Consider the following 26,987-nt stretch of genomic DNA (forward strand, 5'->3'; position numbering starts at 1 on the left):
CTTCATCAGAAAAATAAATAGCCTAATTAAAGAGGTTGGACAGCAGAAAGTTAAAGGGGAACAAAAGAACGCGGAGGGATGGAAAATAGTGCAGTTGTGGATTGAATGAGCATTACAATCCCCCAAAAAACTTTTACAGAATACCATGAGAGGCGCACCAGCAGCAGGCTACTAATTCATATCTTACCACACTAGCTTAAGCATTGCAGAGTGAAGAAGTGTTTGCGCGGAGCTCTGTAGAACACTTGCCCTGGGCCGTGTTTTTAGCTTGATGTTTCTCGTTCATGAAATCATTGAAGAGGATGCTGTTTTGGTATGCGATCTCAAAGTAATGATTTTGCTTAGGAATGCTATCTCACCTGATAGTAGCGATCTCGCTTCACTTCACGGCGAAGCAAGAACCATTAAATTTTCTAAGAAATAAAATACATACCGGGAATAATTATCTAAGAACTAATAATCAATCATTGATGTTAGCCTGCGCATCTCAACATTACCGCTTGCCAGTACATACGGAGATTTGTGTTTTTATATTTTCGCAAGGGACACTAGCGCACGGCAAAGCAAGAACCATTAAATTTTCTTTCCTTTTTTTTTTTTTTTTTTTTACCTATTAAGAATAATGAGATCGCATACCAGAGCAAAAGAATAATTTCCAAGATCAAGCCATAAATGAGATCGCATACCAAAAGAGCACCTTGAAAAGATATTAATTAATCTCATGGAGAGACTAAAGTGAGCACTAAAAGTATATCATGTCAAACTGACACTCTGTGCTGTCCCCAATGAGGAACCCCGGGGGGAGGGGAGTGGATAGGATGGGATTGCAAAAGGTACTATCATAAGAAACGAGAGTTAATAGTGACAAACATCAGTGATAAAGACGAATTGAACTTAAAATGGATATGCCTACACTGCGTAGTTGAAGCCAGAATATCCTAGTTACATATATGATTGAAGCCAGAACAACCAAGTTACATATATCCAAATTTGAGGAGGCACTGAGATAGAAAAAGACTTACTTATTCTGCGAGTGCTTCGATTGTGATTATTTAACAGTAAATGAGCAATACGCGATGCGAAATTTTGTATGCTCTCGAACGAACATGATAAAACGACTGTGGAGGTCCTGTAGAGAGTAGGGTTCTCCTGCTGTACAGAACCGGAAAAGCAGCCCTTAAAGTAAAGTAAGTAACCGTACTAACTCAAACGGACCTCTTCTGAATCTTCAATCAATCGAATGTCTCGTGGGAGCTTATTGTAGTCTTGGGGCAGCATATTTAAAGGCTTTGGAGCTTACAGTAGAAAAATCTAGGTTCCAATAGTTTGAAACCATTTATAACTATTCCCGTGTCAACATGATTTATTGGCTGTGCAATATGTAGCAATTCTCTAAAGTTACACGCTTCGAACTGGACTTTTAATGTGTGCTATATTACCGGGCATTGTGTCCTGAAAAAAAATAAATTCAAAGACTAGTGCACAGGCGAAAATCCTTTGGTAGTTTTATTATAAGATGAAAGTTCAGAAATACTGGTTAGCAACATCGAAAAAGACAAGAAAAATCAGAAGGTAATAAGAAAGCTAACAATGAAGTACAGTTAAGAGACTAAGGTATGATGCCAAGATCCTCAATGTAATGATATACGAAACACTGTGAGAGGTACACTTGTTGCAATGTCTCCTTAGGAACTTTTGCACTTGGAGAGATAGTGGCAATGAAACGTATCTTTTACCTTTCGGTGATCATCAATATAGTCTGTTAAAGAACTAAGTTCTCCTGTAGAGTGTAGACACGTCATGACTTGAAAAGATTAAGTTTGAATGATTTTGATTTTGAAAATAAAATATTTTTTTAAACAAAAAAGGAACGCATTTATATGAGAATACACTATAGTCGATTTTTTTAAACCTGGCAAACTTGCACTAAACTTGCACTTAGCTGGTTTTTGCTGATTGGATGAGTGTCGTGTTGTCCGAATATCTCAGTTTGGTTTTCACACTGTTTTAGAATTGTGATTATACGGCCATAGATTGAGATAAGAGGCAAATTATGTAATGTTATGTAAATACCAGTTGTAATAAACGTAAGTATTAAGAAGTTACATACCAAATTATTATATAATAGTTAACAGTTATGAAACAACACTCTCCGAAGCTGTAGACTTGAAATATGTTTCAAACGCATGAAGTTTAATGTTTAAATTTCTAGCTAGATTTTTAGCGCAAACGTGCCATTGGTGGTTTGGAAAAAAGCAAAACGTATTGATTATACATTGCTGAAGGTTGTATAACGCCTAAGAACAAAATACTATCGTAGAAATGTAAGCTTGCCGAAACATTTGGGGTGGAGGAGTTGAGAAAGGAACAGCCGGCGAGTTGTCGTCTGCACACACCGCCACCATCAATCAGCTTAGAATCTGCTATCGAGCAATTGGCTCACTGTCGATTTCACCTATTTCAGCCATGGCCACAAGAGACGATATGGAACAAAGCAAAGATGAAGGCACTTCAAACACCAGGCATATACATGCTGCTGGCAGTAGGCTTACCAGTCAGTGCCGTAATATAATAATGAATGTTTTTCAATATTTCAATTCACAGGGCCCTAGCAAGACAATGAAAGAAATCATTAAGGCGACAGTAACAGCAACTCAAGTTTCAGAGAGAACTATCTATCGCATCAAATCTGAGAAGATGAAATCTTCAGACGGTATAATTCATTCACCCTTGCCCCGGAAAAGGAAATCGACTGTTGTTGATAATCTTGATAGTTTCGACAGAGATTGTGTTAGGAGAGAGATCCTATCCTTTTATGACAGAGGAGACCTTCCTACATTAGCAAATTTGTTGGCAAAAGTTCGGGAACCTCCTACTAATTTTACTGGTTTGAGAAGTTCCCTCTACAAAATAGTCAGGAATCTTGGTTTTAGGTACAAGAAAGTCACAAGCGGAAGAAAGATACTCATGGAGAGACAGGACATCATTATAACAAGGAACAAGTATCTTAGAGAACTGAAGAGAAATCGAGAGAGTCCAAAGCCAAGACCGGAGGTATTCGTGGACGAGACTTGGGTGAACCAGAACCTCACCGTCGAAAAGTGCTGGACTAATGAAGATGGATCAGTAGGACCAAAAACGAAGTCAGGGAGAGGCTCAAGGTTTATAATAGTACATGCAGGAAGTGATGAGGGTTTTGTACCGGGAGCATTGCTTATGTTCAAATAAAAAAACGGATCAAAGGGTGATTACCATGACTCGATGGATAACGAAAGGTTCAAAATGTGGTTAGAAGAACAACTTCTTCCTAATATCAAGAAGGAGTCCCTTATCATCATCGATAATGCTCCTTATCACTCTAAAATAATCAACAAGGTCCCGACAAGTAGCAACAGAAAAGCCCAAATCATAGACTGGTTGGTTCTAAATAACATTGACCATGACCCTTCTTTTACAAAACTCGAACTTCTTCAGCTCTGCCAGCGCCACAAGGAAATTCAAAAGTACGAAATAGATGAAATTGCTGCTCACTATGGCCATAAAGTGCTTCGTCTACCTCCCTATCACTGCATTTTCAACCCTATAGAACTTATCTGGGCCCAAGTGAAGACAGAAATAAAAAAACGTAATTCTAATAGCGACCAGTCTCTGAAAATTGTTGAAAAAATTACAAAAGAAGCAGTTGATCATGTGACGCCACAGCACTGGCAAAATGCTATAGAACATGTCAAGAGAATCGAAGAATTGTATCGTGCCAAAGATTCAGCATTTGATAAGTTACTTGATGAGTTTGTAATTGACTTGAATGATAGCACTACTGATGACAGTAGTGATGAAGATGCTCTGACACTGGACTAAAATTCTAGCTGTATTTCATGTTGTTATTGATACTTCTGTTAACATGATACTGATGATACTTTATTATCATCCATGACCCTGAATACTGTTATCGATACTTTTGTTTATATAATTCTGACGCCTTTAATTGATGCATTATTATTACTACTGTTATCAATACTTAGTTGTTGTTTACTTTGCTGTGACTCTTACTGTTGTTATATTTTTTAATATTATTATTGACTTTTCTCTTCATTAATGCCATTATTGCCTAATACAGCTACTGTATTATTAAAATGAACAGTCATGAAAATATACTTAAAATTTAATTTCCTAAGAACCTTTTGTTTCCCTGTACTATTGAAAACTGCTATAAGTTTATTGAGATGGAACAAAAGACAACATGACAGCTAACAATCTCAAATATAAGGGCTCTGCTCTTATTATTCATGGGGAGTCTTATGATTTACAAAATATAATATAATTAAGGTCTATCTAAAAATAAGATGGACGCGAGATAAAGAAAACCCAACTGTAATAGGACATATTTGAAAATTTCTACTTGAGGAACAGTAAATTTAATGTCATTTTATATAGATAGTGGCACACCAGCCAGGAAATGGTAAGAATAAATACAATTTATGTAATTTGCCTTTATACATATCCTAAAACATTAATGAAATTCCGTGAGCAGTACTTTTGAAATGCAAAAAATAAACATTATGATATATAAACATCTTAATTATTATTTTATGAAGACAAAAACACCACAACCCGCATTTGAACCTCCCGCTGAGAGTACGTCAACTTTCTGTCAAGCCCGTGGCTGTTCCTCCCACAACTCCTCCACCCCAAATTTTCTGACAAGCTTACATTTCTACGATATTATTTTGTTCTTAGGCGTTATACAACATCAGCAATGTACAATAAATATTTTTTTTTTCAAACAACCAATGGCATGATAGCACTAAAAATCTAGCTAGAAATTTAAACATTAAAGTTTATGCGTTTGAAACATATCTCTAGTCTACAGCTTCGGTAAGTGTTGTTTCATAACTGTTAACTATTAAATAATAATTCGGTATGTAAGTTCTTAATACTTACGTTTTATTACAACTGGTATTTACATAACATTACATAACTTGGCTCTTAACTCACTCTATGACCCTATAATCACAATTCTAAAACAGTGTGAAAACAAAACTGAGAGATTCGGACAACACGACACTCATCCAATCAGCGACAACCAGCTAAGTGCAAGTTTAGTGCAAGTTTGCCAGGTTTAACCCTGGATAGGTACGGTCCTCGGACACCCCTTTAAGGGTATACTCGGACGCGAACGACCCCGACGCCAAAAAAAATTCTTGAAAAATCAGTTTTTGCAGTAACCTCCTTTTTTCTTTTGTCAAAAAAAACTTCAATGAATGCTTAAAACACCTGTAAAGATAAATACTACTCATCTGCAGAAAAACTATTTATTATAAATATTTTAAAAAATTAAGTAGAAAAAAAAGACCTGACATAAAAATTCATAAAAAAAAGTTTATACATATATACACAAATCCTTTTAGGAATTGGTTCTTGAATGTTTAGGACACATCTTGATGTATTTTGGATGAAGTCAGACCCATGGAGGTGAAGATCTGAAATGAGAAAAAAAGGGTAACTTTTTTTGGCCAAAAAAAATTGTCCAAATTTCATGAATTTTTTTGGGTACCCAAATGAAATAGGAAGTGGCTAATTTTTTTAGGGAATAAACATATGTTATCCTAAAATAGAAATATGTAAAAAAATCTTCATTATTTTGTAAATTACATTTATATCAGGGGCCATATCTAAAGGTAATTTTTTGAGTACTTGGAAATTTCGTAAAAAAATACATATATTTAATATATAATATGATATTTATGCAGGTAAAAATATACCAAAATATCACAAATTCTATAGGGAACAAGAATATATATAGATAGGGCAGCTTACGCTTCGGATATGTCCACAAAATGGCCGCCAACCACACTGACTCAGACTCCCTAATCTGCCACTTGAAATGTAGGAAGGGTATGTCAATTTCAAGGTGTTATTTACTAATCTAATTATTATTGGATATGCAAAAAAATTGTATGGTGGGTTGCTGGATAATTGTCGATTATTTTACGACTATAAAATTAAAATTCTGACCCAAAAAAATTTTTTTGAAGGGAAATAAAATCGAAAAAAAAAAATGTAAAACAATATTTTAGCTAAAAAAAATTTGATGATATTCAATCAAAAAAAAAGTAAACAAAATTTTCCGACAAATAAACATCTAGAGGAATCATTACTCTGTGATAGTTCCTTAGTACGTAGTAATTTTGAAAGAATTGGGAAAAAACGAAAAAATGGCAATCACCGGAAAATCGAACACATACCTATATATACGCCATATCTGGCTAAAAAAAAGATAGGCATGGGTAGCCAGATCATCTAGAAACACTTTCCAACACTATAAAAATATAAGTTTTGCGACACTACTTGCCAATTCCTTACGGTAACATGACTAAGCAAAAAAATGCAAAACAAATAAAAAGGGGCACTCGTGGAAAAATGGCCATTCTAATATACGGCATTTCAGAAAAAAAAAATTTCAGCCACGTGCTAGGCAAACCATCAAGGCATATTTTCCGACAAATAAACATATAAATGAAATATTACTCTGTGATAGTTCCTTAGTACGTAGTAATTTTGAAAGAAATGGGAAAAAACGAAAAAATGGCAATCACAGGAAAATTGAACACATACTTATATATACGCCATATCTGGCTAAAAAAAAAATAGGCAGGGGTAGCCAGATCATCTAGAAACACTTTCCAACACTATAAAAATATAAGTTTTGCGACACTACTTGCCAATTCCTTACGGTAACATGACTAAGCAAAAAAATGCAAAACAAATAAAAAGGGGCACTCGCGGAAAAATGCCCAACATTCTAATATACGGCATCTCAGATAAAAAAAAAAAGACATGCACGTGTTAGCCCAACCATCAAGGCACACTTTCTAACACATAAACATGAAAAAAAAATCAATAATATACGGCAATTCCTTACTACGTAGTAAATTTTTACAAATATTGAAAAAAAAACAGAAATTGGCAACCGCAGTTAAATACCCAATATACCAATAACTACGTCGTATCTGACAAAAACAAAATCACGCATGGGTAGCCAGATCATCTAGACACACTTTCCAACATTAAAAAAGCAAAAGTTTTACGACACTATTTCGCAATATCTTACGGAAAAATGACTTGGCAAAAAAATTAAAAAAAATTAAAAAGGGACACTCGCGGTAAAATGCCCGACATTCTAATATACGACATCTCAGATAAAAAAAAAGACATGCACGTGTTAGCCCAACCATCAAGGCACACTTTCTAACACATAAACATAAAAAAAAAATGAATAATATACGGCAATTCCTTACTACGTAGTAATTTTTACAAATATTGAAAAAAAAACAGAAATTGGTAACCGCAGTTAAATACCCAATATACCAATAACTACGTCGTATCTGACAAAAACAAAGTCATGCATGGGTAGCCAGATCATCTAGACACACTTTCCAACACTAAACAAGCAAAAGTTTTACGACACTATTTGGCAATATCTTACGGAAAAATGACTTGGCAAAAAAATGAAAAAAAATGAAAAAGGGGCACTCGCGGTAAAATGGTCCTCATGGTGATGAACGACATTTTAACTAAAAAAAAAAAACATGCACATGGTAGCCAAACAATCCACCAAGACTTTCCACAACTGATAACCTATACAAGTTGCACCATTCTACGACAATTTCATAATACGTAATAACTTTGATAATTATGCAAACTACCTCAGAAGGGTAAACTCGGACGCGAACGACCCCGACGCATCTCAGAAATCGGGGAAGGAGTACAGCTACAGCAATGCACATCTGGACACTACTAGAGCGTGTAGGGGAGACACCTCCTGCAGGTCGATCACCCACAAATTCAGTCACAGGGGTGAGTCACGTGAGAAAAACCTGTTTTTTTTTGACGCTCGGGGTCGCAAACGACCCACCGTACCTATCCAGGGTTAAAAAAAATCGACTATAATTCCAGTGTGTTGCGAGACATTGTCCAATTCGGATTTTCTAACAAAAAAAAAAAATCATCAACCACATCCCATAGCTTTTAAAAAGTTAATAGTTGCCCCTACCTAAGCAGTCATATTTTAGATCAAAATCCTAAAATATATAAAATATTTAACCAGCAACTTTCAATATTTCGTCATCCACTCTACTTAAAATACCGACACAAGTTTTACAAAATAAGAATATATTTCACTTAGATGGAATCTGTTTAAAACAATCAAAGCATGACCTAAAGATGAGCTCTTTAGTTGACAGTAAAATAGCATTTCCTAAGTTGTGCATACTAATTGGAAGTTGGTTTCAATTACATTTGCAGGTAGTGTTTTGCATCGATATAATAGTTTTTGAAGAATTAAAAGTCTTAAAGAAACCAGAACAAAAATAATTATACATTACCCTGCGGCTAGTGATAAGAAAAGTAGGTAATTTTTGAATTTTTGTTTTAACTATAAATTTGCTTCTTTCTAACTTAGTTTTTTGTTTTTTAAACTGTAATTTTTTTGGGCTTTTAAAGATAAAAATATAAAAAAAAATCAATTGTGTTAACTTTCAAGCTAAATTTTCTACTAACTTCTGTGTCCACTGAGCGAGCTACATCGTAAAATTTCCCTTTAAGGAAATGAATGGTATTCAGTCTTGAATTGAACAGTCTTACATTATCTACAAGTAGGGCACTGAGTTTACACTGGAATTGTAACATCACTAGACCTTGGATTATCTCCATGAACAAATATTTCATTACGCAAATTTAAGCTTTCTACACTATCTTAAGCCAAAATATTTCAAAGTTATATGTTGTAGCAATTATGTTGCAATTCAATAGAGAATACTGCACTTCTAGAAGACTCCGTAAATCATAAACACTGTATATACCATACTTAAAATCACCAGCTATCTATTGCATTTACTTAATATCATATGCAAAATACCCTTGAGAAAAATTTACTAGGTTAAAAATCCAAGGTAGAAATACTCTTATAGCCGTTATAAAACTTAAAATAACCGTAACTACAGATTCCGGAACCTTAGCAAAGCCAAAGCAGCAAATCAAGAACATTGCTTAAATCTTGTCATGTAACCTTAAATCTAAGCACAAAATGTTGCTCACAACCATAGCGATTGACAACCCACCCCCCACCTTTGTTTTTTTACTTACTATCAAAAACTAGTGAAAAAGAATAAGTAAAAAGACAGGCTACAATGGGGCCTAGCAACAATGCATACCAAAATCCTCAGAAGCTTGACAAAAACTCATACCAAAAACCCTAGAAGCAATCAAAATGCATCATCCATCACAAAAACAACTCCAGCGATCTTAGGCACCTAGCAACAACCCACACCAACAACACCAAAAGCCTATCAAGAAAGAACCAGCAACCATAATAAAACTAGTTATAATCCACCATCCATGAAGTGCCGTGTCCTGTAGTGTACATAGGCGGCCAGTCGCCTCCATGCCTCCCGCTCGATCTCCTCCCCTTTATCCTTCCAGTGAGACATAGGTTCTCTGTTTTCTCTCTTCTTATGATGTTGCCAAAAAACTCTGTAATAATTTCCTTTACCATTGCACTCAGCATTCGAAGTCTTGCCATTACCTTCTCATTTGTTACTCTGTCCCTTTAAGATATTCTTTGAGCACCATCATGTAAAACCACATATTTGCTGTATCTAAGTTCTTTCACAGCTCTTGCTTTTGTCCAGCTCTCTAATCTATATATATGAGTAGCTCATACAGATGTTCTTAAAACTAATTCTTCTTTGTGCACCATTTCTATTATTTGAAAATTAGATTTTCATGGTTTAATGGCATTTTTGGCTATCAGGAATCTCCTCTCTATCTCCCGCTTTGTTCTACCCTCTCGAGATATACAACCTAGGTAAACAAAGTTGTTCTATTGTTTTATTCTTTCATAGTTTTTCTTGCATATTGGACGTTCTGGAGTCTTTGATATCACTACCACTTCAATTTGTCTCTTCTTTTTACATTTATTCTTAGTCCCATTAAATCGCTCTCACTGTTCATTGCATCCAGAAGTCTCAACACCGATTACAGTGCCATCTGCATAACGAATGTTATTTATATTGACTCCTCCAGTCCTAATCCCTTCCATATCTATTATGTTTCTCAAGATAATTTCCCCATATATTGTGAATAGATCTGGGGACAAAACACATCCCTGCGCACTCCTCTCTATTTCTATACATGATGTCAGATTGTTATCTATGTTGGCTGCTGCCAGTTAGCTCCAGTATCGAATACTTTCTCATCATCAATTGAGCGCATAAAACGGATTTTGAGCCAAGAGAAAAATCTATTTGTGGGTGAGGTAGCCATGTCGTCCTGATGGAAGTTCCTATTAGGTAGCTTTCTAGGGTATATTTGTCTACAGTGATATTCCCAGAGAATTTTACCTTAAGGTATCCAGAATTCTACCTCCTGGAGCGAATATCCCTAAATAATCTCACAGGGATATCGCATAATATCAGAGGACGTATTCTTGACACGTCACATAGCTATCTTCACCCCGAACAGTAATAACGCTTCAAGGGGGTATAGTGACAAGAATCTGAAACGAGGGTGAAAAGAGAGCCGCTCATAAGGCATCTCTCCTATTCCGTGTGTATCTGATGAAGGCGGTAGCGCTCTCTTTATTCCTTGTAGCAATATCGGAGGTGTTACAGATACTGTACTATAAGGAGGGGTCAACAGGCCCTTTTACAATAAAAGGAAGGGCGGGTCCATCAGGACGACATGGCTACCTCACCCAAAAATAGATTTTTCGCTTCGCTCAAAATCCGTTTTTTGGGCTCAGGCCATGTCGTCCTGATGGAAGTTTGCCAGAGCATTACTGTATCTGTGGATTCTCAATCAGTGCCGTACTCTCAAGAAAGTATTTTCCTGGTCCGTCTAGACCTAGAGACCTATGTTGTTACCGTCATACATCATTTCATCTAAGCATGAACTAAGTTGGTGCTTCCTGCCCCCTACAGGGAAGTGTCTTACTAGACTCTGGAGAAAGTCTCGAGGAGTATATGAAAATTTATGGATGACAAAATGACAAGCTTGTATAGTGGTCTCGCCCTATACAATATAAAGCAAAGTTTGTATATGAGTCACCAATGTCAGAATGAATTTGTGACACCTTCCCCAATGTGACTACTCTTATAAACTATTGGATAATGGTAGTATTCGCAGAGAAACAAATTTTGCCTCTTTGCCACCAACCCGTTAGGGTAACACGTCAACCCTTCCAAGGAAGGGTTAGAGTGAGTGGACTTTTGCTTGAATCAGGGAACAGTCTCGAGAGACATACCATGATAAAAATATCCATATTTTAATCTTAATGCTCAGAACATTCCTAATAAAATGAGTGTAGGCGAAAAAGACGCAGCGTTCACTATGAACTAGTTTATTAAAATTTAATAAAAGTACATATCAGATCATCATTTATAAAATTTATAAAATGTGGATGATATGCGTAAAAGCATAAAAAAAAAAGTCAACAGAAAATATAGTTTCATCTACTAGGAAACAGATTTGCCACTTCAATTGAATTATTAATAATAATGATATAGTCCGTATACTGTTTATATACACTAGCGTAAAAAACGCTTGGCACAAGTGTCCGTATTATGCTATAGATTACCGACGTCAATGGAACTGTTCGTAAGGATACTTTCGTGGCCTATCGCTCAGCGTGTAGTAACATAGAGTGACTACACGCGCACCCTCTTAATTACACTGTTCCTCGCAGACTTAAAACAGAAGGTTAAGGAATTCTACCTGCTGCTACCACAGATCTCATAAGTTGCTCCACTTGCTTCGCATAGTGGATGACTACCAGCCGGTGTGCAAACAAGGATGTTCAAAGTCCATATAATCAAGGAAATTTTATGGAAGAGGCAACTTTTCTCGGATCATGAGTAACGGGTGTACTGTCTGGATCCATTCTGCGAATAACACGGGTGAATTCGCCCTTAGTTAAAGATAACTTTGAACCCAGGGTTTCTCTTCTGAACAGCTTTCCTCCCATAAAGTCTGAAATTCTATGAAGATAGACCTTTAGGCACTCCATTGGACATAGAGATGCATCTTCCTTCAGAGGGCAGATTCCCTAGGGACCCCACCTGTTGGTGGGTAGCTTGTTCCTGGCAAGAAATGTTTGGTCTGGAATTAGATTCAGTTCTCCCTCCAAGAACTGGACGTGGCCTTCCTCTCTAGAGAGAACCACTATTCACTAACTCTGGCCCCCAAAGCGAGTACAAACAGGAATATGACTTAAATTCAAAACCTTCTAAGCACATTCCTCATTGTTCATTATTTATACACAATGAGGAATCATATCTAATGACCAAGCAAATGGTCTTTGGAAGCACTGAAGGGATAGTTCATTAAGAACGTTGTTAGGAAGGTCGACATGTAAGGCATATGGTATCTGACTTGTCATGGCAGGCTTGAACTATAGAATTATGTTGGCTGCTAAACCTTGCTCATGAAGGTGAATGAAGAATGATAAATAGGAATCTGTCGGGATTTCTTTCGGTTTCTTCGCCTTGACAAAGGATAGCTATTTCCTCCCTGAAGCCTCATAATGTCTTCTGGTTTCCTCCAAAAATCTAAACAGACTTTTAAACACCGAATCTTTTTCTCATCGTTGAGGAGAGAAAATCATGAGATGTAGGATCCGTGTTTTCTGTGATGGAGCGAAGACAGTCGACTTCTGTACTCGCTGAGACAGGGATGGATCCGGTAGCGGTACGAATTTTAATCGTAGTTCCAATGCCAGAGGGAACCACACGCTATTTGGCCACTTGTGGGCCACTATTGCTGCTTTCCCTTTGAAGGATCTCAGCTTATCGAGAACCTTCAAAAGGAGGATGTGCGGAGGGAACAGATAGATACTGGACCATCTGTTCCAGTCCAGGGACAGAGCATTCACTGCCTCTGCTAACGGATCCTCGTAAGGGGACACGTAACGAACTATTTTCTTGTTGTCTTTCGTCGCAAAGAGGTCTATCTGCCACTCTGAGACTTGACTCGAGATGAAGGAGAACGATCCTGCCTCAAGGGACCATTCTGACTCTATAGGTGTAAACCTAGATAGAGCGTCCGCTGTCACTTTACGGAACCCTTGAATGTGAACTGCTGACAGGTGCCATTTCTTCCTTACCGCCAAACGGAATATGGCCAACATCACTTGGTTGATATGAGGTGACCTCGACCCTTGTCGATTCAGGCATCTCACTACCACCTCGCCGTCTAGAACCAGTCTTATGTGGATCGAGTGGCGAGGAGAAACTTTCTTCAGTGTCAGAAGTACTGCCATGGCTTCTAGAAAGTTGATGTGAAATGACTTGAAAAGATTGGACCAAGCTCCTTGGACTCTCATCTGATGAGAGTGGCCTCCCCAGCCTTCCTTTGAAGCGTCTGTGTGGATAGTTACTGATGGGGAAGGAGGTTGAAGAAATATAGATTTCTTCAATTGCTTGGCATTGGACCGCGGCTTAAGAAGCGTTCGCAGTCGAGTCGGTAGTGGTCTTATTAGATCTCTTCACGCGTTTGATGCGTATTTTCTCCAGACTCCTGTTGCATCCTTAAGCTGTGCTCTTAGCACTGGATCTGTTATCGAAGTAAACTGTAGAGAGCCCAGCACTCTCTCCTGTTTGCGTCTTGATATCCGTTTGGATTTCAATAGTCTCTTGACAGATCCTGCTATTTCTTCCCTCTTCTTACTAGGAATGGAAAGCTGATGTGACTCCAAATTCCAGTGGATTCCCAACCACTGAAATTTTCGAGCTGGAGAAAGAAGAGACTTTTTGATGTTGATCTTGAATCCCAGATGTTCCAGGAACTGGATCACTATCTTAGAAGCTTGCATGCATTCTGTCCTGGATGCTGCCCACACCAGCCAGTCGTCCAAGTAGGCTACTACTTGGACCCCCTTTAGGCGTAATTGATGGACGGCTGCGTTCGCGAGCTTCGTGAAAATCCTTGGGGCTATGTTTAGCCCGAAAGGCATGGTTCTGAAGGCGTAAAGTTATCAATGTAACTTGAAGCCTAGATAGAGGGAGAGGTGACGATTAATTGGAATGTGCCAATAAGCGTCAAACAAATCTATAGACACAGCATATGCCCTTTTTGGGCAGTAGGGTCCTTATGTGGTGAAGTGTGAGCATTCTGACCTTGTAGTTCACTATGAACTTGTTGAGTGGCAAGAAGTCTAGAATGACTCTAAGTTTTTCCGAGTCCTTCTTTGGAACACAAAACAGCCTTCCTATTTGATGGACTTAACCTTCCGGATTACTCTTTTGTCTAAGAGCTCTCGGACATATTCTTCCAAAGCGGAGGTCGAGTGTTGGAAGAATTGAGGAAATTGAGGTGGAGGACTGCGCCGGCTCCAACCTAGTCCATTCTTATTCAGGCTTTGGGCCCAGGGATCGAAGGTCCAGCGATCCCTAAAATGCTGTAGTCTCCCTCCTACTGGAAGTATCTACTTCTGCTGTTGTGGACCTGAGGCCTTGCCTCCTTGACCGCGTCCTCCCCTGGATCCCCTTCCTCTTGAAGGGCGTCTAGAAGAACCTTTGGCTGTTCATCTAGCTCTCGAATGAAAGGAAGAAGTCTGCCTTTCGGAGGCTGGGTTATGAACTGGCGACTGTGTCACCGTTTGTTGAGGTACCAGCTGGTACGTGGTTGGAGGTTGTGCCACTATCTGAGGCACCGCGGTCACAGGAAGTTGTTGTTGATGTTACTGTCGGTAGGGTTTAGCCGGCCGAGAGGATGGCCTAGGCCTTTTTGTCTTCCTCTTGGGTTGGGGACCCTCATCCGGAGAAGACTTTCTCTCAAGATCTAGGCCCCACTTTTTGAGAAGTTTCCTATTCTCTGTGGCGGCTTTGTCTACTACCTCTTTAACCACTTCATTGGGAAAGAGGTCTTTACCCCAAATACGAGAGGGGATTAGTTTCCTCGGTTCGTGCCTCACCGCACTCGAGGCGAACACGAACTCTCTACAGGCTCTCCTAGCTTTAATAAAGCTATAGAAATCCTTCGTAACTGTGGCCAGATGTGTTTTGGCCCCAACCATGAACATGTCCTGGTTCTTGGGGTCACTTGCCATCGTTTCTAGTGTCATTTGCAACGACATCGATGCCGCAAGTCTTTCCTTTGTCTCTTGCTCTCTACGCAAGAGAACCTCCGACAGTTTTGGAAGCGCCTCACCGAACTGGCGTTCAGCAATATCAGCTTCCAGCTTCCCGACTAAGAAGGTAAGGTGTACGTCCTTCCAGTCTTCTTGGTCCAAGGGCAAGGTCAGAGATAACGGCTTGCACTCCTCCAAGGAGGGGCATGGTTTCCCTGCCTCCACCGCTTTTAAGGCAGCCTTATATCCCTTTTCCAAGAAGGAAAAGGCCACAAAGGAGGGAAGCTTCTTACTCAAGGCAGGCACCTTTGAGTTAGTGAAGCCCCTCTCTTTCATCGAGCTCTCTAGTAACGTCTGAGCTTTACTATGGTAAAAAACTATGACCTCCTTCGGCTCCGTCTCCTCCTTTAAGGCTGGCTCCTTCCTAAGACGGACATAGCAGTCCGGATAAGAATCTTTGTTGGACCAAAATTCCACTTCTTCCAGGGGAATTGCTCCCAACTTTTCTGAGATCACCATCTTCCCGGTTGTCATTAGCATGTGTTCGGCATACCTCCAAGGATTGGTATCCGAGCACAAAGGAAGATCCTTCACGCTGAGCCGCTTCTGGGGCCCACGTGATGCTGCAAGTCTACGTATCTCCAGTTTCACTGCAGCTTCCTTCTCATCATTCTTCCTTTGAATTTGTTGGATCATCTCAACAATGGAAGAAAGAGTCCTTCCCAGTTCATCTGGGATAGCAGACGATGTAGAAGGAACAGGTTCTGGGTCCTGAACCGACGTAACAAACACTTCGTCGATTTCTTGCTCTTCTACTTGAGGAGCCTGGAACAGCTCCTCCTCCTGACCTTCTCCTAGGAGGTCCTTCTCAGTAGAATCCGACACCTCCAACATCCTATCGTCCAATTGGATGTCTTGAAGGGCGGCTGAGACTTCAGAATCTACCGGATTCTGGTAAATTGGTATCTCCACCTTTTGGACCAAGCTCCTTGGACTCTCATCTGATGAGAGTGGCCTCCCCAGCCTTCCTTTGAAGCGTCTGTGTGGATAGTTACTGATGGGGAAGGAGGTTGAAGAAAGGTAGGCCCTCATCTTCTCATTTGGAAGGTACGGACCTGAGGTGTTTTTCTAAAAACCCCTCACCCAGGATCGTAACGTTTCCCTGGCAGCATCCCTTGACTCCGTTGACTTAGGGTTGTCAAAAGCCTCGGTAAACAGGTTAGAACAAACTGTACAAACCTGATGGTCCCAATAGCAGAGATCACCTCTGGAGGCTGCGCATGCTGCATGCCTCCTGCAATATTGATGTCCACAGAAGTTCTTACTGCGGACATTACAGAACACACTCCCGCACTTCGGATGGTCCTCCTGTGAAGAGAAGAAAAATCCATGAGTATCAAGTGAAGGCTTTCACTTATATTGGGACGTTTAGCTTAAATAGAAAAGCTATAAAAGAAAGAAGGAAAGACACATACTTGTATTTCCTGTCCAATCAATTGATGAAACCTCCCAAGATATTAAAACTAAAGGTAATTCTATTCTAGAATACCTCACGTAATTTCCTAAACGGAAATTTAAGGTGTAGTTCACCCTTGAGATAAAGTTTTAATATACGGGATGGAAAGAATACAGAAAGAACTTATTTTCTATATATTTTTCGGTCTCAACAAAAGGCTGTACAAGATAACATTATGTATGATGAAGAACTTTAGTGTTATCACAAGCTCTGTACAGCAGTTTCTGCTATTGCAGTATGTACTACACTACGAATACAGCAACTACTGTACATCGCATGCTGTTGTGCCGGCTAGCACGCGCCGGTACGTGCCGGCCGGCATCTACCCCTGTATAGTTCAAAGATATACTATCTTTAACTAATAGGCGGCAGCCCACTGATTCGCAACTGTGTGCCGGCCGGCAATCATTGCCAGCCAACGGCTGAAAACACTAATACCCGGCTGCCGGCCGCTAATCGTAGTGGCTAGCAGATTCGGGCTGTATTTTCACTGCCGGCAGGCAAAGGTAATAAAACCCATGCCCGCAGACTTTAGCCAAAGACTATATACTGAAGGAAGATAGGAAGGCTCAAAATAGAATGTTAATACGCTAGTTGGCAACTCCAAAGTGAACACAATAGTTGGTTGCTCCGATTTCAGATGGCGTTGTAGGTATACATCGTTTGTCGTCTGTTTGTTTATATTCAGAATTTGACAGTTGACTCAAACGAAATCATGGCGCCGACAGTAAAGAAGTCACACAAGTGTGTTGTGTGCCATAAACAAAAAGAAACCAATCCTCATTTGGTATTTCACATGTTCCCTAAGGACAAAGAACGGTGAGTCCAAACAGTATAATACATGCAGTATGTGCTGCTAATGAGTAAGCCCCACTGATATTGGATGTAAGATTAAGGCAAGGCATCCAGAGTAAATCTCTTTTGTTTTTAATTTTTTTGTTGGCTTGTATGCTACCTTATCTCTATTTCCAACCCCCTTTTGATTATTTTTGTGTGTGATACAATTTTGTGTTATTTTGATCCTTCTGATTGTACATTTATACATTTATTAGTTTATAATACTAAACTATACATGAGTGCATCATGCTTTTCCATTTAAACAAAAAATAAAATACAATTGTGTTTTTATACACCTAATATCTCTCCATCTTACAGTGGCCTACAAACTGTAATTAAATGTATGCCAACACATAAGCATTTGTGGCTAAGTTTAACAAATCAGATATACAGTATGTTTAAATTTATTCGAATGTGGTATTGTATAGAACATTTTAAAATGGTTGTAATATACTGTACAATACTTTAATATGCAAGAAAATTAACTAAATCATAAGAGATATAGCTATTGAATTTCTGAAAAATAGACTGAGAAACATAATTTGCAATTTAGTTACCTAAATTTTAAGAATATCATGAATATATGAGTAAAAAATACTGACATAGTAATGCAAATTATGAACAAATATGTCGCAAAATTTACAATCGAATTCCATCCTATATACCCGTAAGCATTACCGCTCTGAATGTTTGGTTGCTCGCTCAACAGATGGAGCCATTCGTTTCGCATGGGAGTATCTGGCATCTTTTCATAGCACACTCATTTGTGTGTTAAAAGCCTGAGCCTTCCTATCTTCCTTCAGTATATAGTCTTTGACTTTAGCCAAGAACCAGAGAACCTCCACCTGCCCGGCTGTCGGCTGTTAAGCCGGCAGCCGGGTTAGGGGTGCAACACAATAGTCAGAGAAACAGTATGGATGCAAGGTTATAAGGCGGCATTGCCGCACGACCTTCCATCCAGAAAGAGTGAACTTATGGAAGGGGAGAATGTAGCATTCAGGCTTCCAAAGAATCCATAGCCTGTCGGGCTCTACCGGCAGACATGGAAGGGAGACCAAGGGAGGTCTGGGGTTCACTCTGGAAAGAATAAAGGGTATCTGCCGGCCGACACGTAGTGCCAGCCGGCAGAGAGCTGAGCCTGTCCTCCATCCTAACCTATACTAGGTACGGAAGTAGGACTGTGGCCAAAAGAAAATAAAAAAAAGAGACGTGAGGAAGGGATAAGGGTCCTATAGACTTCGTTCTAGCAGGAGACACACCCAGCCGTTAGGGAAGCTCATCCTAACCAAGAGTTGTCTATTAGTGAGGAAGACTGGCAATACTTGCTAACCTCCTCCCAACCAGAACAAAGTTAGGTGAAGTTATTTCGCCGGGCAACAGAGAAAACTCATTCTCCAGCCCGAGAAAAACAACACAGGACAGTCTGCGAGGCCACTAGAGGAAGGAATCATCTCTTACAGAATCCTTCCAACATGGACTAGGGAAGCAAAGCTTCCTGTGTCCCTCTTAACCTAGCAAAGGAGAATCTTTCTCTATGCTAGGAAGAAGCAGACCACAGACTAGAAACTCTGATGTTCTGCCCTAACCCAAAAAAACAGTCACTCTGGTTATCAGGTCAGGACAGACATATCCTAAAATAGTTATACCTGAATTATTATACAGATAGAACCACTAGGATTAGGCCTAAGGCTTACAGAGGGAGAGAGGGATTGAACTTAGCCTCCGGAGGAGAAAAGAACAATCGGGGATGTGCGAAAGTATACTACTGTACCTAGAATACTGGACTAGGTAAGATGAGAATCGATTACCTAAATCACTGAAAATCTCTCTTATACAATATTGGAAAAAACATTCAACAATATCTTACATGTATAAAATATTTGCCTAAAGCTTCAATACTAACACATTCGGAAAAACTTATATCATGCATGAAAGTACTAGTGCCAGACGTCTAGGCTACGAAGCCTCATGAAGGGCAAGGTCGGTACCTCGACCCGTGTCGAAATCACCGAGCTAAAAACTGACGGTATAATATAAGCATTCCTAGCGGAGCTAAATAGCTAAATTATTAAAGAGTAACAAACCGGGAACGTCGCTCCAGCTAACTAAATGAACCCATAAGAGCGAGCGATAGCATCCAAGATGCCTCCGGTAGGCAACAGCTCTTGTTTACATTAAAATCACTTTTGATTTAATTCAAAACGACAAGAGCTTACATTTATACATAGTAAAGATAATATTCAACTTCCTAGAAGCAGAAGAGGCCGGAGAAGTCATCAAAATGTTGAATTAAATCCGAAATAACGAGAGAACACAAGGGAAAACACAGAGTAGAAGAGCTACACGAAAAGGAATAAAGAGAGCGCTACCGCCTTCATCAGATACACACTGGAAACTGAATAGGAGAGATGCCTTATGAGCGGCTCTCTTTTTATTCTCGTTTCAGATTCTTGTCACTATACCCCCTCGAAGCGTTATTACTGTTCGGGGTGAAGATAGCTATGTGATGTGTCAAGAATACGTCCTCTGATATTATGCGATATCCCTGAGAGATTATTTAGGGATATTCGCTCCAGGAGTTAGAATTCTGGATACCTTAAGGTAAAATATCACTGTAGTCAAATATACCCTAGAAAGCTACCTAATAGGAACTTCCATCAGGACGATATGGCCTGAGCCCAAAAACATATTTTTACACTTCAAATAGATCTTTGTTATTTTTTAGATAAAAATAACACTTCTAGTAGCTTGACCCTTAAAAAATCGTACTGTTCTTCAGTAATTTATAGTTTTAACTTTTTATTTTATTCTGTTTGAAATTGATTTCAGTATAAATTTTACGATTTGACTCATTAAGCTGATGATTCTAAATAAATTACACTCTACTTCACCAGGTTTCCTTGATATTATAAACCACACCCTTAAAAATAAACGAAGTAAACAAAGTCTAGAAAAGAGTGGGTTCGTGGACAAGAATATCTCTAGGAACCTTTAAATGGATAGCCAAGATTCTTATAAGCAACAATCTGACCCCTAGTACCAATAGCTTAAGTTATTGTATATCAAGGGCGTACGCAGTTGCATAGCAACCTAAGGAAACTCACCCAAGACACTAACCGTTCACTAATTCTAGCCAAAACAACAAGTACTGTAATTAGCCTAGCAAAAAGGAAAAAAAAAAATTAGAGATCCTGGCCATAGCCGTAACTAGTAGTTAAAAAATAATCCAAAACTTAAAGTTTGAGAAGCTACTCTGGCATCCCTGGAAGCTTACTCAAAACTCCCTTTACTTTTACTTTAATTTACCAGCTGTTTTTCTGGTCCAGTACTGCAAGAGAATCCCACTCTATACAGAACCTTTAGTAATTAGTTTTATCGTATACATTATAAGACATTCAGCATTTCCCGTTGCATATTGCTCGTTCATTGTCAAATATACATTATCAAAGCACTTGGAAAACAAGAAAGTCTTCAGTTTCCTCTTTAAAAGCCTAATTTCTTTCAGTCTTTCTGATATCCATTTGGAGCTTATTGTATAGCCTTGGGGTTGCATATTTGAAAGCTCTAGAACCTGCGGTAGACATATCTTGGTTCAAAAAGAAAAAAAAAAAAAAAACGTCGCCAGAAACTTAAACCATGAAAAATATAAAATAAAACAGACATTAAGAGCCTAGCTCAAATTCCACCAGCAACTTCAACAGAATAGAGAAAAACATAAAGCAACTGGAAGAATCTAGTGCAAAACTAACAAACACCTCAAATAATGACCATAAGCAAAAATATTGCCAAGCTAAAAAACAACGATGGAAATAAAGTCAACGGCTCAAATACTCAATCTAAAACTTTCTCCTGGTAAAGATTCCCCTTTTCATGCAAATTTCATTTACCGTCAAATCAAAGTGCACTAGGTCTCAAACGCTAGACGAGCTTAGTTGAATTATTTATTTCTACAAATGTTAGTACAAATGAAATATTAAATCGTAAAGGCACAGTCACTAAAATATATACCGGGAAATCTTCTACTAGAATCCAAATGAATAAGGAACTGTGACGTAACATGCGTTGTTGTAAATGCAAATGAAACTTGTGTCCTTATTAATATATCCGATATATTCATCAATAACTTCTACTGCCCTGAACATAAAGTATCTAAACCACCTCAAGTCATTAACGATAATTTTATCATCTTTTCCCTCTAGATAGAAAAAATAATGGAACAATGTATTACAGGTGTGTAAACAGTACCCATGGCGTACTGGTAAACAAAGTATTTTAATACATTCCAATGAAAAGGCACGGTAATTAAGCTTAAATCAACATTGGTTTGACTGTAATATGATGTGAAAACTTCCAAAGCCCAATCCAGTCTAGGATTTCTGACACATACCTTAAAATGTATAAAGTTTTGTAGCAGTAAAAGTCGGTTTCCAACACTGGGCATTTAAAGGGAAGGTGGATAATCTAACCACGATAACTATATCCTAATAATGATGGAGACGAGCCAGATATCAACAACTATAAGTAAAAATAATTGAACCAGAAAGAGAATCTCACCTCATCTAGTTCTTCCACCCACAGTAGTATGAAAAACTATACCTTAGACCCTAAAGAAATTAAAACCAAAGTTACTGGCTGAAACAAACAAGGATCGCAAAATACAGTTTTAGTAGTAAACAAAATCTGCTAGAAGTGAAAACTTAGAAAAACATTGTTAAAATATATGAAACCTTATGAAAGAGATACAATTTTATCAAATCCGGAAGACTTACAAAATATTAGCATTTCAAATTTTGGAGCAACTTGTAAATATCGGGTTTGAAAAAGGCACTCATAGTAGAAATCAAAATTCTCATCTCTCTCTCTCTCTCTCTCTCTCTCTCTCTCTCTCTCTCTCTCTCTCTCTCTCTCTCTCTCTCTCTAGATGGGTACATATTGATTAATACATGAAAATTTCCTTTATGAAAATACGTTCAGACCATCAACTTTGCTCTAATTATTTTTGACGTTAGGTTTCAAGACCCATTTACCACGTATTGTTATAGATATTTCTTCTTCATTTTACGATTATGTTGACAGACCGTACTCTTTCATGAGCATTTTTTTTGGTCTTTACATTTCAAAACGAAATTTGAATAGCAGCCTTATCAAGTGTTTATTAATTATTCATATCAAAATCATTGCTACTATGAAACGTTAGAAAATACAAATCATTATCTATGACAAAATCAGTTTTGAAGACCTAAAAGACGTTCATTATAGTCATTTGATTACACATACCTGCCAAACTTAAAATGATGCTTATAACAAAATTATAAGCCCGAATTACCACCATAATCAGAATCTTTTAGATTATCTGGTAGCATAGCTGCAATAGCAATTGATACCAGCCATTCTTTATAGTGGGAATTTCCGTGGATTGTTCATTTCAAGTAATTTACTGTAGTAAGTAGTAACTTACTTTCGTTTGCCTATTATCCCCAAAACAAACAATTCTGTTGCATATCCTCTGTTACTAAAGCACTACTTTGCTCATTAGAAGATATTTTGAAATTCTTTAAGGTAAGACGCTGTTGGAAATGCTTGTTTAAAAAAAAAAAAAAAAAAAAAAAACACTGGTTTATACGTAGTTTCCTTATCGTAGTGTACGTACGTATATGCATCTCTCGCTCCATAAACAATGAATTATGAAGAATGTAAAAAGAGAGCGAGAGATATATTTAAATAATCAATGCATATAAGAACTAAGAGAGAGAGAGAGAGAGAGAGAGAGAGAGAGAGAGAGAGAGAGAGAGAGAGAGAGAGAGAGAGAGAGAGAGAGAGAGAGAGAGAGAAAATTGTTGAATCCTAGCCAGTTCATCCTGCTATCATAAAACGATTCACCATCTAAACCTCTTAATCACATTTATTAAATATTACTCGTAACCATTCCACTCAAAATCAGATATTGACTTATATCAATATATATAAGAAATATTTGCTGAAACCTTCCTGGTAAACAAGACTTGAACAGTTGCGAAACAATTGTCTTTCCATTCAATTGTTTCACGTCTAATAGATCCCTGTTTCAGCAGGGATTTCAACAAGATCTGCCTGTGTATGCAAATCTGTAAGCAAATCACCTTAAGCTGTTTGTATGAATAGATTTGATGAGATTTCAATTCCCATCTCTTCGAGCCTCGTCCAACGGAACAGCTGTAAGTGTATGTAGAACATGACTAAGAGGTAAAAGGAGGTTATTTCTAGACAATGGTAAAACAGTACCCCTTCACCTGGCTCCTGACAATCATCATCTCCTCCTACGCCTGTTGACGCAAAAGGCCTCGGTTAGATTTAACCTGTCGTCTCTATCTTGAGCTTTTAATTCATTACTTCCCCATTCATCATTATCTACTTCACTCTTCATAGTCCTCAGCCATGTAGGCCTGAGTCTTCCAACTCTTCCAACGTTTGGTGACCTAAACGGTCTTTGGGAGTGCGGAGAGCATGCCCAAACCATCTCCATCTATTCCCCATCACGATCTCATCCACATGTGTTGTTGTTGTTGTTGTTGGGGTATTAAAGCCAACACTTGTTGTTGGCACGGGCCTTTCCCTTGGTTGGCCCGTAGGTGATCTCCACATGTGTCACTCGAGTAATCTCTTATAGTTTGGTTTCCAATCCTGTCATGCCATTTAACTCCCAATATCCTTCTGAGGACTTTGTCCTAACAATATGAATACATAATAATATCTGTACCAACATTGTTGATTTTAATATGAAATTAGTAAATTACCGTACCTAGAATAGCTGACACCATTTTTTTTTCAGCCGCATGTTTGAGGGTATGCACTTGAATAAAGAATCAAGATATGATGTAAAATTCTGGTTTCAAAAGGCCATCATTTAGTTGGGAAAATGTTTGACGTGATAAAAAGTCACGCTTCAAGACCTGACATTTGGATATTTAACAATGTACCAAATTATGTTTTATTTAAATCCAACAATCTATTCTCCGATATTCCGTTTTTTATAAGGAGTATTTGAATAAAAATAACCAAATCTGTAAAAAAAAAATAAATAAAAAGACATCCTTTTCCAGTTCTGCAGAAAATCAACCTTCTCTGTGCTGAAAAATGTCACTCACAAACGGTCTAAACACTTCTTAAGAATAAAGAATTTCAAATTCTGAGTTTTACCACAAAACTAGATAGAAATGACGTAAATATAAACAAAAAAAATGTTTTTCATGTGTTTAGAGCAGGTGTGTTTGTGTGTGTGTATGTATGCATGCGCACGCATATATATCAAAATGGTATTACTTCTGTCTACTATGCCAATTATCCTGAATTACATTCGGAGGGTACCATTCACTTTAGAACTATTAACTAACTCAAGACTAGCCTATAGATAACAACTCAATCCTTAGAATAGGTTAATACAAGTAAACTCATAGGCCTGGGTTATTATTTTTGGCATAGTCTTAGCTGCAAACTAATATTTGACATCGGTGACTGACCAATCTTCACTTTGCTGTTTAGGTCGAGGGAAAAGTCGATTTCCACATTTGTTTTCTTTTTTAATTCTTAAACAATAGGTGGGTACATTGTGAGAGTAACTCTGTCCTTATGGATTCCTTCCATAATGGTACATAAACAAACTTCACAACCTGGAATGTACTAGTAAGTAGTCTCAAACTGGTATGCATACTCCCTGACGTGTACATATACACCTAGACTGGTGAACTGTAATGCACAAGTTTAATTCCGGACAGAGATCTTGAGCAAAATGCAATTCTTAACCTAAGCTATACGTAACCTATCGGCTACACTGCACAGGTAGTTCTAACATTTCTGGTCTTTTAACTCGGGAATCAACATTTTGGTAAAATTATGGAAGAACATCACACGACTTAGTCAACAGTTGGTGGCCCAATTGCAACCACATGCAAGCTCATCATGGTAAAATTTATGTAGCATTACTATAATAGTAAATGGTAAATGAACACGAGTATTTGTTACGACAACGAGCAATGTAAAGGATGTCATGAAAACATGAGCAATGTAAACTAAGTCATGACAACATGAACATTGTAAACGAAGTCATGAAAACATGAGCAATGTAAACTAAGTCATAACAACATGAACAATGTAAACGAAGTCATGAAAACATGAGCAATGTAAACTAAGTCATAACAACATGAACAATTTAAACGAATTCATGAAAACATGAGCAATGTTAACTGACAACATGAACAATGTAAGCGAAGTCATGAAAACACGAGCAATGTAAACAAAGTCATGACAACATGAACAATGTAAACGAAGTCATGAAAACATGAGCAATGTAAATTGACAACATGAACAATGTAAACGAAGTCATGAAAACATGAGCAATGTAAACTGACAACATGAACAATGTAAACGAAGTCATGGAAACACGAGCAATGTAGACTAAGTCATGACAACATGAACAATGTAAACAAAATCATGAAAACATGAGCAATGTAAACTAAGTCTAGTGCATTTCTTTTACACGGGAGAAATTAGCCTTTCAAATAACATGAGTAGCGGCATTCTATTTCCCTCTCGAGAGATCCAACACTTCTCGAACAGTGCAAATTGAGCTTACAAAACTATGCACTTTGTTTACATTTATGTAAGTACGTACTAAAAATTTATTTTAGATACAACTACGCCCTTGTTTCCATCCATTTTACGCGCTTAATATGCGCATACTTGATTAAAGACAATTTTATCTTCGAATGGGTTAACTTAACATCGCGATAACGTAAAATCTAATTCGTTTTACCAGTCCACTTACCATAAAGGACATTGCCATTTAGTTGAATAAAGGATTTCCTCCATTACACCATTTTACCTCAGCAGAAATTGGTTTTCATTCATCAAGGACAACTGATTACTTATCACAATACTTAGGGTAGTGTACCAACCTTGTTTCACATAATTGTACATAATTCCTTTTGTATATATTATGCTTGTATCTTCGCTCTTCCCTCACACTAAAACGAACATGAAAATTCATGTCTGGTTTTTCCTCTGTAATATTGTCAGTCTTGTGAACTTGTTATGTCCTGTTGCCTTGAGGTTTTGTATATAAGGAGAATGTTCTACAATAATATAACTCAGTCGTTTCCAACCTGCCTTTGAGTTCACAACCTTACTCGGCGCCGTCACATTGGTGACCCCGGAAGTCGACTCGCTCCCACTGCCTTCCACCCCCACCTCCCTCGCCCCTCCATTGTTGGTACTATGACGGAGACGGACTCTACTACAGCAGTTGGCGTTGCGGCCGCCCCATTGAAACTTTCACCGTTCGCCACCGCAGAGGCGTTTGCTTGGTTTCAACGCGCAGAAGTCCACTTCCGTATCAGGGGCGTGACTCGCTCAACCACCAAAGCGGATTATGTTCTCGCGGCGATACCCAAGGACACCTTCCCAGAAATATCCGACTGGCTTTGTGAACAAGGAGACACCCCAATAGCGTATGACGCCCTTAAAACATACCTTCTA

The 26,987-nt window shown here is 38.3% G+C and overlaps 1 protein-coding gene across 4 annotated transcripts in view; it reads right to left on the reverse strand.

Annotated features, from left to right (window-relative positions):
• The window catches only part of LOC137650001 (uncharacterized), a 54,334-nt gene that overhangs the window by 15,103 nt on the left and 12,244 nt on the right, over positions 1-26,987 (reverse strand). Inside the window, exon 1 of one of the 4 annotated variants that reach the window (XR_011045893.1) lies at positions 22,032-22,074. The exons of 2 other annotated variants lie outside the window; for them this stretch is intronic. The gene's annotated coding sequence lies outside the window, so the exon portion shown is untranslated. One more of the 4 variants, XR_011045894.1, reaches the window with a different exon arrangement.

The sequence above is a fragment of the Palaemon carinicauda genome, chromosome 11, assembly GCF_036898095.1.
Source record: "Palaemon carinicauda isolate YSFRI2023 chromosome 11, ASM3689809v2, whole genome shotgun sequence".
Classification (NCBI taxonomy): Eukaryota; Metazoa; Arthropoda; class Malacostraca; order Decapoda; family Palaemonidae; genus Palaemon; species Palaemon carinicauda.